The sequence below is a fragment of the Serinus canaria genome, chromosome 2, assembly GCF_022539315.1.
Source record: "Serinus canaria isolate serCan28SL12 chromosome 2, serCan2020, whole genome shotgun sequence".
Lineage (NCBI taxonomy): Eukaryota > Metazoa > Chordata > Aves > Passeriformes > Fringillidae > Serinus > Serinus canaria.
The window spans coordinates 34,429,870-34,441,970 of NC_066315.1; the positions used below are offsets into that span (position 1 = coordinate 34,429,870).

General features: G+C 41.1%; 1 protein-coding gene across 6 annotated transcripts in view; it reads left to right on the top strand.

The window, feature by feature from the left end:
- Positions 1-12,101, top strand: part of CREB5 (cAMP responsive element binding protein 5) — a 258,620-nt gene that overhangs the window by 17,787 nt on the left and 228,732 nt on the right. The gene's annotated exons all lie outside the window — the stretch shown is intronic.

Below are 12,101 nucleotides of genomic sequence, written 5' to 3' on the forward strand. Positions count from 1 at the left end.
TTGTTGCAGTTTATCCAGCAAAAGTCCGAATTTGTGGTCTGTACTACCTGGGCTTCTGAGGAGTGACTGCAGGCTATGCACATCTGCCTGCACCTCACTGGTGCCTCTTCACATCATTGAACATGACTTTTGGTTACCTTTCACGGATCTTTAGATCAAAGTTTGAAAACCTGGAGGAACTTCTCGCGCACTTTTCTAAAGAGCAGGAAGGAAGAAAATCACAGCACTTCCAAAGGGAAATACAAACGGGCTTTTGCCAGTGTTTAATGCCCTGCAAACACTCCTCGCACACGCAGAGATGCTCAGCTGCGGCTGGGGCAGCCGGCTCGGCTCTGAACGCCGGCCGGATTGCCGGGAGCGGACTCGCGGACCCTCTCCCTGCGCCCGGTCGCCAGCAGAGGCTGCTGCCAGCCCGCGCCTGGCGCCGGGAAGGGGCGGGACGCACCGGCCCCGCCCGGGCAGCGGCTCCGGCCGCGCCGCGCCCGCCGCCGGGAGCTCCGGGATGGATGGATGGATGGATGGATGGATGGATGGATGGATGGATGGATGGATGGATGGATGGATGGATGGATGGATGGATGGATGGATGGATGGATGGATGGATGGATGGATGGATGGATGGATGGATGGATGGATGGATGGATGGATGGATGGATGGATGGATGGGCGGGCTCACCCGCGGGGTGAGCACAAAAACTGAACCACGCAGTTTCAGAGGTGAATGTTTCCTGCTGTGAAAACACTCTCTTAACAAAGCCCAATGAAGTGGGGCTTATAAAGGGAGCTGTTGACTTAGCGTGAAGAACTCGGGGCATTTTTCTCCTATGTACATTTTCAATCCATTCAGCCTTTGCTTTCTGCAGCAGTGCTTGGTTTCAAGCAGATCCTCATCTGCCAGTTTGTTTCATGTGTTCAAGCATTCAGTAACCCAAGGGACTCAACATCAGATGTACATAAATCTCTCTAAAGAGCAGGGAGACTATAAAGAGAACCGACTTTTTGCAAGATCAAGACTGAATGGCAATGAATTAGTGTGATTCTGCTGTGGGGCATTAAAACCACTGTTTACATTAGCAGGCATCCCAATATTTTTGTGATATAAAAATTATATTTTTATAATATAATATAAAAAACTCTTTTAAAAAACCCAAGCATGATAGGTGTCAGTGGCTATTTTCTATAGACAAATGAAAGCTCTTTTTTAAAATTTTTTTTTTCCCCAGGAGTGCATGGAGTTTAATCAGCAAGATTTAGATCTTGGGCTTGTTCTCTCAGCATAGTAGTAAATCATTCCTAAATCTCAAGGAGATGCGCCACAAATTCTACTGACTTTCAATGTAAGCCTTCACATCCAAGTGCATTGATTTAAGTATAGGTCTCTTGCCTTTTGAGAACATACCATCTGCTTAAATTGTGTTTACTGTATGGAAGAAGTCAGGATTTTCCTGGTGAATTATAGAAAAATGATAGCCTGGCTTACTCTGTAAGTGACACCTGTTTAGGAATAATTTGTTAATTGCTACTTCGAGGCTGATTCTTGTGTTCATCAACTGAATGGGTTTAGTTAATATCACATACTAATTTACTGAATAGCTACTCAGTCTAATGCAGCACTAATAACATGTAATTACCTGCTGCGGTTACTCCGGTCTCCTTGCAGGGCTCAGCTCTGGGGAGAGAGAAACACGTGGGATAGAGAGGAGGTCATATTCTTCACTGGTGTAAAGTCACATTATTCATTCTTGTCAAGAGATTGCAGTTTGTAAATCTGCCACCCACTTACTTGATTTTGGGAGTCTTTCTGTGGAGGAGCTCTGGTGAAGTACAGTCTTGCTTCCTGCAAAGAGGGCTGCCAGACTGCAGTGCTGGTGTTTGCATAACTGCTCTTCTGAAGCATGTAACATCTACATTTTAGTCCAATTGCAGTCCTAACAGCTGGCCCGTGTTGAAAATGATAGAAAATTTTTCTTAGTGAAACAAGGGGAGTTTAATACTTTTTGTGAAGTAATTGTGCATACCTTCTTTCTATGCCTGGCTTGCACACGAAACATTATAGCAGACTATATATGTATATATATATATATGTATATATATATATATATATATGTATTAATGTACTTTTGGTAGTGTTATTTACTTTGGATACACATAAAAAATAAAATTGTTAACTGTGAATGTGAAACTTCAAAGTGAAGCTGGGTGCATGAATGAAAATTGAAGATTCTCTGTTGGGCGTACATTGCTCTTACAGCTGTCAGCCGGAGCTGTATGTGCTCAGTCAGTGAGAAAAAAATTGCTTCATATGTATGTACTGCTGCTGCAGGCTGGATTTTGGTCTATGAAAGTCTTTATTTAATTATAGTGAGGTTTTTTACTGGTGAACATTTGGCTGCTTTGCTCAGTATTTTTTTCACAGTGTGTACTATACACACCAGTAACACACACACTGCATAGTGATATGGTTTAGAGCAGGACTTAAATTGTATTCCAGTAATGCACAGGAAAATATATCAGTCACTTTATTACAGGAGATAGATTTGTTTACATTAAAAAAGTATGTAAGCAAATGTATACCAACAAGTACAGTGTGTGCAGTACTTACAGGGGAGTAACAATCACAGTATTGGTGATTGATTTTGCACTTGCTTGTGGGTCTATGATGGTAGAGAATTTGGCTACAACAAGGAAAACTGTGAGAGAAAACCTTTTGTTTTAAGGCTCTTCCCTTCTGTACAAAGGATATATTCAGGGCATCAACTACTGGGAAACTGGGGAGGGACCCCTGCCAAAAAAGGGCAGCAGCCACAACAGAGCAAGTGGGCATTTCATGTGCAATATTGTGTGGATTGGCATGAGTGGACACCATGTTGCAAGAGAATCTGCCTTTAGTGAGACAACTATTTACAGGGGTACTGCAGCTTTGGCCATCTCTAAATCCAGGTGAACATAATACATATGCATATGAGCTGGGTGATCTCACAAGTGAGTTTGGCTTATTTTGTTTTTCTGGGAGGGGCTGGGTTGTTGCTCACTCATGACTGGTGAGTGGGCTTGGGAGTACACTGCTGAGATTTTTCTAGTCCATCTTAGCAACTAGATCTTTTGCAATTTGACATACTTTATATATTTTAAATGTTAAAATTTTCAAAAATTTTTATTTTAATTTGTCTACCTTTGCCTGTTTTCACTATCTGGATTTTGACTTTCAGACTCCCCACACCTCCACTCCCTGTGCAAGGCTGGATTTTAACTGGGTACAAGCATCACATTGCTGATGCATATCAAATCTGGAATGATGGTCAAATACTCTGCCCACTTGTGTCTGGGTGTTTCTTGGGAGTCTTGGATTTCTCGGGATTTAGGATTGAGTCCCCATGGCCAAAGCAGAAAGTTGCATTGCTTTTTTATTTCAGCTTACCAGTTTTCACCCTCCTACTCTGCTGTGTTTAGGAATAACTGAAACTGGTTCTTACAGTCCTGAAATGCCTCTTCCTTAACATCTTCTACAGTGACAGCAATGCTAATACACCAGTCTCTTCTCATGTCTGGCCCAGTTTACAGTAGGCAAGCCCTTGGTGCTTGAATTTGCTAGCCAATAGATGTGGCAGTGTGCCAGACCTACTTTTATCATCTTAAACTAAGATGCCCTGAATATATCTTGATAGTATTGCTTCAGCTGGTACTAATACATTTTGATCTCTTTGCTCTGCCTTTTTTCTCAGCAATTTTGAATTGGGATACAGGGGCACACCTTCTGATTTACTTTTTTCCTTTTTATTTTGCTAGGATGGCTGATCTATTCTCATCTTGTTTCTACAAGCAGAGTGCTTTTTTGCAGGGTTGCTGGATTCAGTAGCTCTCCCAAAGCCTAACCCCCCCACCCTGCATTTTAGCATGGGTTTTTTGACTTTTTTTTCTTGGCTGTACCTTGTTTTCTAGGTGTTCTTGTCTTTGAAACTTAACCTATGTGTTCAGCCAGAGCCCTGCATGACCCACAGTGACTATTCATTCCCAGGGTATTAGATGAAGGAGTCGTGGTGTTGTATTGCATTCAAATCAGTGTCTTGCTCTGCCCAGTTGCCCAGCGGTGGGTGGTACTCCTATGAGTCATCTGCTATAAATGCCAAATGATAGCATCGTTTGCTTCATGATGTTCTTGTTGGCAGCGTTGTGCATCACCAGCACTCGGTCACATTTTTCCCGTCTAATGTTGCTGCTCATCACAATTGTGATCGTGTTGCATCTGGCTCCCCAGCCCAGCTGCAATCCAGCTAGCTCTTTAATCCAGGGACACACTTGCAGATACAGCTCAGCTGATAGTTTGTGTAGTATTTGTACACAGGAGTCTTTTTTTAAGTAATGTGTCCTATATTCTCCTCCTAGAGTGAATTTTTCTGTCCTCAATCACTGCCCATACAACTACATTAGCTACTCACTCACCCCCTTCCCCAGGATTACTGTGGCATTAGTATATAAAGCAGTTTTGTTTCCCACAGTTGTCCATAGTTTGTGTATTTTTTCTCTTTCAGCCTTTCCTGATGCTTTCCAGATCCTGTGCACAGGAGCAGACTGGCAGCAATCTCAGTTAGTCTGTGTTCTGCCTTCTAAATTCTTCAGATGTGTCTCTATGTACTTAATCTTCACTAGAACTTCTCATTGTTTTGATCCTCTCCCTGTGTTAATTCAGCTGCCTGCGTTGTTTGCAGGTATTTGCCGGGGTTAAATTTCTTTTCTTCTATTGATAGCTCTACAAATGCTCTTGCTCTAAGTAATGGTTTTATCTGTCTAAACTTGAAGTGGATGTCTGCATTCCTCATTCTCTAATACAAGCATCTATTTCTTCTTCATGTCTTGTGGCATCAGGCTGAATTATTTTTCGGCAATATCTTTTTATTTGAGGTCACAGAACCCATTGTAACTGATTTTTTAAATAATATTTCTAGCAATTTAAACATAATCTTTTAGTTCACTTTTTGTCTATTTGTTCCCTATACTATTCACTATTAGACTGGGGTAGTGATGGGACAATGTAGTAGAGCTTTCAAAAATTGGTACGAATTCAGGTCCTTCTCCTAAGACTGTGGAACGTATTTTATTTGAAGATCTAAACTTTTTCTTTTGTAGTTTCGATCCTTTCATGCTGCCAGTGCTTTCTGTTTCTAAAATCTACGTGAGTCTTTGTTTTTAACTCTCTGGCTATCCCACTAGGCTGGTTGCTGTCATGATTTTGGTGTGTTGGGTACTGATTACTGATGCTCGATGCAGGATTCTCTTCTGAAAGTGGAACTTTTAAAAACTAAAAGCTAGCCTGCTACTTCTGTCAATGCAAAATGCTACAGCATGCCTCTAACTCTCTGAACCTGGGGTGCAGTGTTAGTGAAGTCAGTGGACAGCAACTGTTCCTCATCTCCTGGCCTACAGCTGCAGGGGGGTACCCACACACTGGGTACACCCGGATGGCCTGGTGCAGGGATGCTGCAGGGATCAGGGCAGCCCAGGTCTGCCTGACCCACAGTGAACCACGCTGATGCAGACCTGTGTGTGACAGAGCCACTCAGGTGTCACTGGAATATGTTTGTTGGCACTCTGACTCCTTTGTGGGTAAATTTGGTACAACACCAACTTGTCTGCATTGGTCTCACGGTAATAGATCAAGCAGGAGAGCAGTGCTTGAACCACCAGCCCCTCCCCAGAGCCTCACAGGTTCCATGTAACACCAGGTACTGCTTTTCTCTGTCAGGAGAACAGTTAATCCACTGAACCTGGAAAACCTCCCACAGATAATCGAGAGTTGAGAGTGCTGGTGTGTGCTGAAACCCAAGAACTCGGTTGAGAACTTTGATGAATCAGGGCACTGATGATTATCCAAGGTGCAAGCCATTGGGAACTGGAACCAGGATTCTTGGGACTTCAGTGGGAACATGGAGGAAACAAATAAATTAATAAGATTTTAAATCTGAATTACAGAAGCAGGTGTGGTAATCCTGCAACTGTCTCACTCCAGCGGTTAGCTTGGGGACACCAAACTCTTCTTTCCTGCACACTTGTGCTTCCTTAAATTTTTAACTTTTAAGCCTGTCCCATTCTTCATCTCTTCTAATCACAATACTTCATGGCCCATCATCTCTTGTTTTAATTTGTTCTGATACTGATGTTTTCTCTCCCTCATGTCCCTTTGCTCATGTACCCTGTCAGCAGAGTAGAGAAAGTAACACCTCTGCACCTTCTATGTTAAAAGTCTGTGGTAATGTTAAAAGGTGGCAGCTGGCCCCATGCAGCCTCTCACAGCCCATCAACAGGTAGGAAATCCGGAAGGGTAAATGTAAAAAAGAACCTTATGGATTGGGATAAAGACAGTTTAATAGGAAAAGAAAAAGCTGCACAAACAAAGAAAGCAAACCAGGGAATTTAGTCACCCCTTTCTATGATCGGGCAGCTGTTCAGCCACCTTCAGGAGAGCAGGGCCCCATCAGCCATAATGGTGACTTGGGAGGACAAACGTCATCACTCAGAATGTTCCCCTCTTCCTTCTTCTTCCCCCAGCTTTATCCACTGAGTATGGCATTGTTTGGGATGGGATATCCCTTGGGTCAGTTGGGATCAGCTGTCCTGGTCATGCCCCCTCATAACTTCTTGTGCACCTCCAGCCCCCTCCTCAGTGGGGTGATGTGAGGAGCAGAAAAAGTCTTGACTGTGTCAGCACTTCTCATCAGTAACTAAAATATCCCTGTATTACCAACGCTTTTCCCAGAACAAATCCAAAGTATAGCCTGATACCAGCTACTATGAATAAAATTAACTCTATCCCAGCCAAAACCAGTGCAAAGTTTGTTTATGCTAAGCTCTTTAAAACTGTAAAGTAGTAATAGTAGTTGTTGTTATTATTATTATTATTATTATTATTATTATTATTATTATTATTATAGCATTTTACTGTGAATGTCCTAAAATGTTTTACCTGTTCCAAATAATTGAAAAACTTTCATTTATCCTGCCTTTGCCAAAGTCTTGAGACTCATTCTAGATTCAGAGCCAATAACATTATCACTGTTAGTCAGAACTTGATTGGAATGGGGATGTCATCCATACACTTCATCATGGCATTGAACTTGAAAAGTCTTTGCTCCTTTTCCGAGCATAGATTCAAACACATTCATGCCAAAGGAAAACAAATAATTTGCTAAAAGCAAGTGATCATCATGACTTCTTTTTAAGAAATCACTATGTTAATTTTCCTTGAGGGACTTTCCTTTGGATTGTTCTGTAACTTATTTTTTAATTAAAAAAAAAAAAAAAGGTAATGTTGACTCAAAAGCTCCCTCACTGGTTATGAAGGTTTGGTATTGCACTTATAGTGAATGTAGTGGGGTTTTTTGTTTGGTTTTTTGTTTTGTTTTGGTTGGTTGGTTTGGTTTATTCTTTTTATGCACCAGAAGACAATCAGTATTTTTTGAAATTAAAGACAAATGAAGAAAATGCAAATATTCCCTTGTGCTGGAGTGATATATTTCCGGGGAGAAACCAGGCTAAGGCTGGCTTTCAAGCTTCTAAATCTGTTTTATGTGGTGTATAAGAGATTGCTGTCATCACCCCGATGCAGGAAATACCAGTGCTGGGCTTAAGGGGGACAAAGTAAACTCGACAATGGACTGAAAAGAAAAATAAACAATCGACCAACCAGTTTTATAGCTTGTTTTTTCTCTTGCTTTAGCAGTAACATTCACCTTCATTTACCAGAGTTCTGTGAAACATCTGTATCAAGCCTTAAACTTGCTTGACCTTAGTTTAGGTTCAAGGTTCAATATATTCCATGTGCATGGATGATTGTACAAATCCACAAGAGCTCTGTCTCTATGCAAACCTTTTTCCCTGTCCCAGATTTGGCCTCTTTCTCGCTAAATAAATCCAAGGACAACTTTCTCTCTCTGTCTTTCTTTCTCCAAAGATTGCTGCAGGGGTGCCCTTGGGGCTTGCAGGGTGTTATGGGGCTTAGGAATAGAGAGGGAAAGTTGCCTTAGAGGGGGAGGTCAACCTACTGTCACAACTGCCCCGGATGGAATCTTTTATAACTTGAAGAATTGAATTTAAAGGCCTCATTTTGCTAAATCTCCCAAAACAAATGGTTCAGCATTTGTATAGTTTTAAAATCTGTACTTCTTCTCTCATTTGTAAAATCAGGAAAGATTTCTAAATGGCTCCGAGCAAGTCTCTGAGTTGAACAATTGCTCTCCTCCTGCTTCATAGTTATATTTCTTCCCAGGGCTTCTGTGGGTTGCTTTTCCTAACAAATAGCTGCCTGTAAAGGATACAAAATTTGGATCTTAAAGAAGAACTTGGTGGCAGCCAAATCATGAAGGTGGAAACAGAGAATAAGTTTTGAATTTGTTACAGTTGCCAGCACAAGCTATATTGATATGATTATAATTTAAATATATAAAAAATAACTTCTGTGTGCAATAGCATACAAGCTCAATTTATATCTCTTGCACACCTGTTATCTGAACAGAGATGAAGTTTGGGGAAAGAAGGACGAGAAAACATGACTTGTTTTCAGTGTCTTAGATACCCTTTGTGCTGGATTGGCCCCATAGCATGAGATGCCACACCTTGCTTGGGGTCCTGCATCACGGTGGGGTTTTCCTCCTGAGCAAGGTTGGCACCTACTCAGCTGGAGAGTTCTGGTGTTGTTAGGGAGGTCACCATGAGAGGGAGAAGCATTCCTTTCATGTGGGATGCTGTAGGGCATTTCCTCTTGCTGATTCCAGCCAGGCCCATGGCCAGCTGTGTCACTTGGATGAAGTGAGGAGATTGGAGCCAGCCATCTGCTCTGGTGACAGCAAAACTTGATCCAGTTGCAAAGAAGTGGCCTTCCTTGAACAGTTTCTGAACCTATGACTTTCTCCTTTATCAGGACTTTATGAATATGAATAGCACTCTTCAGACAGGCAGCCAGCATTATTCTAGCTCAGACATCTGTGGCAAGGCTGGGTGTGGAGGAATTGGTTTTTCTGACTGGCATCTGTAGGGTGACCGAGTTAATCCTACGGTCTTCTTTCAAAGCTAGTAGGGAGAAATTGGCAACTCTAGCTCATGATTCCTCTCTTCCCTGTGGAGATGTCTGTATCCAGTGGATAGTATTCATGTGCCTCTTTCTTTCCTTGACTGTGGAGGAGGTCTGGAATGCCTGACTGAGGTGGAGATGCTGAGGAAGTGTAAAGCCAAGATGATTATGTGTGTGTCTTACAAACCAGAAACCTCTCAGATGGGTGTGGTGGGCAGATTTCTGTCTAGAAGGGGCATACCCCCATCAGCTAATTTTGTGTTTAACTTCACTAAAGACGTGTCTGCTTACCTCAAGAGCACTGTTGTGCTGATATTACTTCCACAATGTGAGCTGGTTATCTCTGCCCAGCTCTGCACTGTGCTGTGTAAACAGCCACATACCCTTAGAGTCAGATTTGGGTATTTTGTGTGGCACAGTGTTAGCCCAGGCATAACTTTTTGGGGCCCCAGTAGATTTTTCATACCTGTAGGCATGTTATTAAGTTGAAGGTTTTGCTCTCCAGGGGGCAGAAGTTTTGTTGAAGAAGCACATAAGGGCACTGGCATTTGTACTTATCCAAGTGGAAAATGCCTCCTTGCAGAATAGCAGGGGACAGCTCTTCTCCATTAATGACTTTGATGTCATGAGATGCAGGCCTTATTTATCAACACACCTCTGGGAAACTATAGATCCCTCCTGCCCTTTCATTCCCCCACAGTCAGTTCAATTTTTCCTTTAAGTAAATGAACTTTCAAAAGAGCTAGGGTTTATGGAAGAGGGTTCATGGAGCTGTGATAAAGCACTTCAGGCTGTAACTTACACTTGTTTCTGAGGCTTCACTTTTATTGCTTGAAAAAATTCTCATATGATCTCATTTTAGAATTGGGTACTTCAAAGGTTGTTCAATCCATGTTCCTTCGAGGCTGCCTATGCAGCCCTATAATTTTTTCCCATGTTCTGTTTTTTTTTTCTTTCCCCTTCTTTCATCCTTATTAACTGGAAAACACCAAAGGGATTTTCACACACCAAAATGAGTAGTCTTGCAATATTGTAGCCATGCTGCTTTAAAAGTTACTGTAAAATCAGTCCATGGTGGATATGTGTTTGCACCTTCGTGTTCTATTGCTGAGTGCCTGAACTAGTCTTGCTAACCAGGCTCTGTTATAGTAGGTCTGCAGGCAGAACTGTTCTGGTAAAGCCTTCAAAAGGGATTTGATTTAAATTAGAAATAATTGTTTTACCAGAAGTGTTTAATCACACAATTACAGCCTTCCATCCAAAAGCACAAGCTATACAGGCTTTGTTAGAAGGGATGAAGGCAAGAAAGGATCTTTCCCGGCATATATAGTCTTGTGTTGTTTTTTTAGCTTTCTCCTCTTTGTTTCTCAAATATGGAGTCATATTCAGTAGTGAAATGAACTTGAACTCTCCTGAAATGAGGTTGGACTGTTTGAGTCCCATGTTGTCTGGTTGGATGTTTTGATGGCCTCACTAATGTGGTTCTCTCAGCTCCTGCAAAATGGATTTCATTGTCAGTCACATCATGAGTGTGAACTGAAGAGCTGACCTGCAATGATAAAATTCCCTAAAAACAGCCCTGAGCATGAAACCCAAAAAATTCCAGAATTTTCCTCTGAACTCTGTGACACAAACACCTTCTCCCAAATATTTTTTCACTGTGGTTTCAGTTTCTTTTTACTTTTCTTTTTCAGTGGGAAAATGTGAGAGTGGGAATGAGATTGCCAGAGAAAAACATTAAGAAAAGCAAGTACTTTCTTAAAAAAATGAAGTACTCTCCTTTAGTTTCTTGTCAGTGTTAGGTACCAAAATGACAAACTTTTTTTCCCTTTGCTCTGCAACTTACTTGCCAAAATGATTAATTTCAGTCCTTGTACTTGGATTGAAATCTATAGAGAAAAATGTAGAGTCTACTTAAAGAGCTAAGCATTAGTGCTGGAACCAAGACAACCTGTGAATACTTCTCACAAACAATTGATTGAAATGAAATAAGCTTTCTATGTATTGATCTCTGTTCTTTTATGTTTGTTAGAGCTCAGGTAACACTCAGTGGAATTTTTTCAGGTTAACTTCAAGTAGAAGATGCAGCCTGTATCTCCACATATGTTTTTGTTATTTGTGAGGTGATACCAGAAGAGACCCCTGTATTTTAGATTGGTTAGTTAGTTAGCCCAGATGTTCTTACATGAGTAGAGATATTTTGCTGCTTCTTTTTTTACCATTGTCTACGTAAAGGACATAACTTTTTAGGTCTATAGCCCAGCCAAGGAAACAAGAGATATATTAGTGTAGTATCAAAGTGCCTTGGAGATGGACCTTATTTCTTTAAATACTGTAACAACAAAAAGTTCATAATGCACTGTGTGCTACAGGCAAACACATGCTATGATGTAATACAAAAATGTATAAAATAAACTGTTATATATGTAAGTGCAAAATGAAGGATCCAAGATCAGAAACTTCTTCATTTCAGACTAAGGGAGTGCTTGAGAAAGGAGAACATGAAGGAGAAGGAGGCAAGTGTAGCTTACAAGTCTGCTAGAGGAGATGGATGGTAGTGATTGGAAGGAGATTCATTGCAATCCTGTTTTTTCTTAAAGCTCCCCAAATATTTTTTATTCTTCAGAATTATGCAAAGAATCCTGTTATTTGGATGATCCAAACAAAATGTATACTAAACATTTTTTGGCCCGTTTTGACACATGAGAAGATAATAGCACCTATTTATGATTGCCACTTACTGTCTTGAAAGAAATTCTAGCAGCATTAATATTCAAAAAGCTATTTGTGGCATTGATAAAGGCAAAAGCATTAGTCAGTATCTGTAGCTGTCCATAAAGAGAGCTCTCTATGTAAAGAAAACTTAGCCTTACCTATAAAAATATGGGATACTATGTCACACAAGATTATGACAACTAGATTATATAGACTTAATGCCCTTCATATCATTAGCAAACACTTGGAAAGGAGTATCCTGCAGTAATGTGGCTTTCTGAGAAAACTCCTGACTTCTCAGGTGACTGATTGGAGGCAGATGATA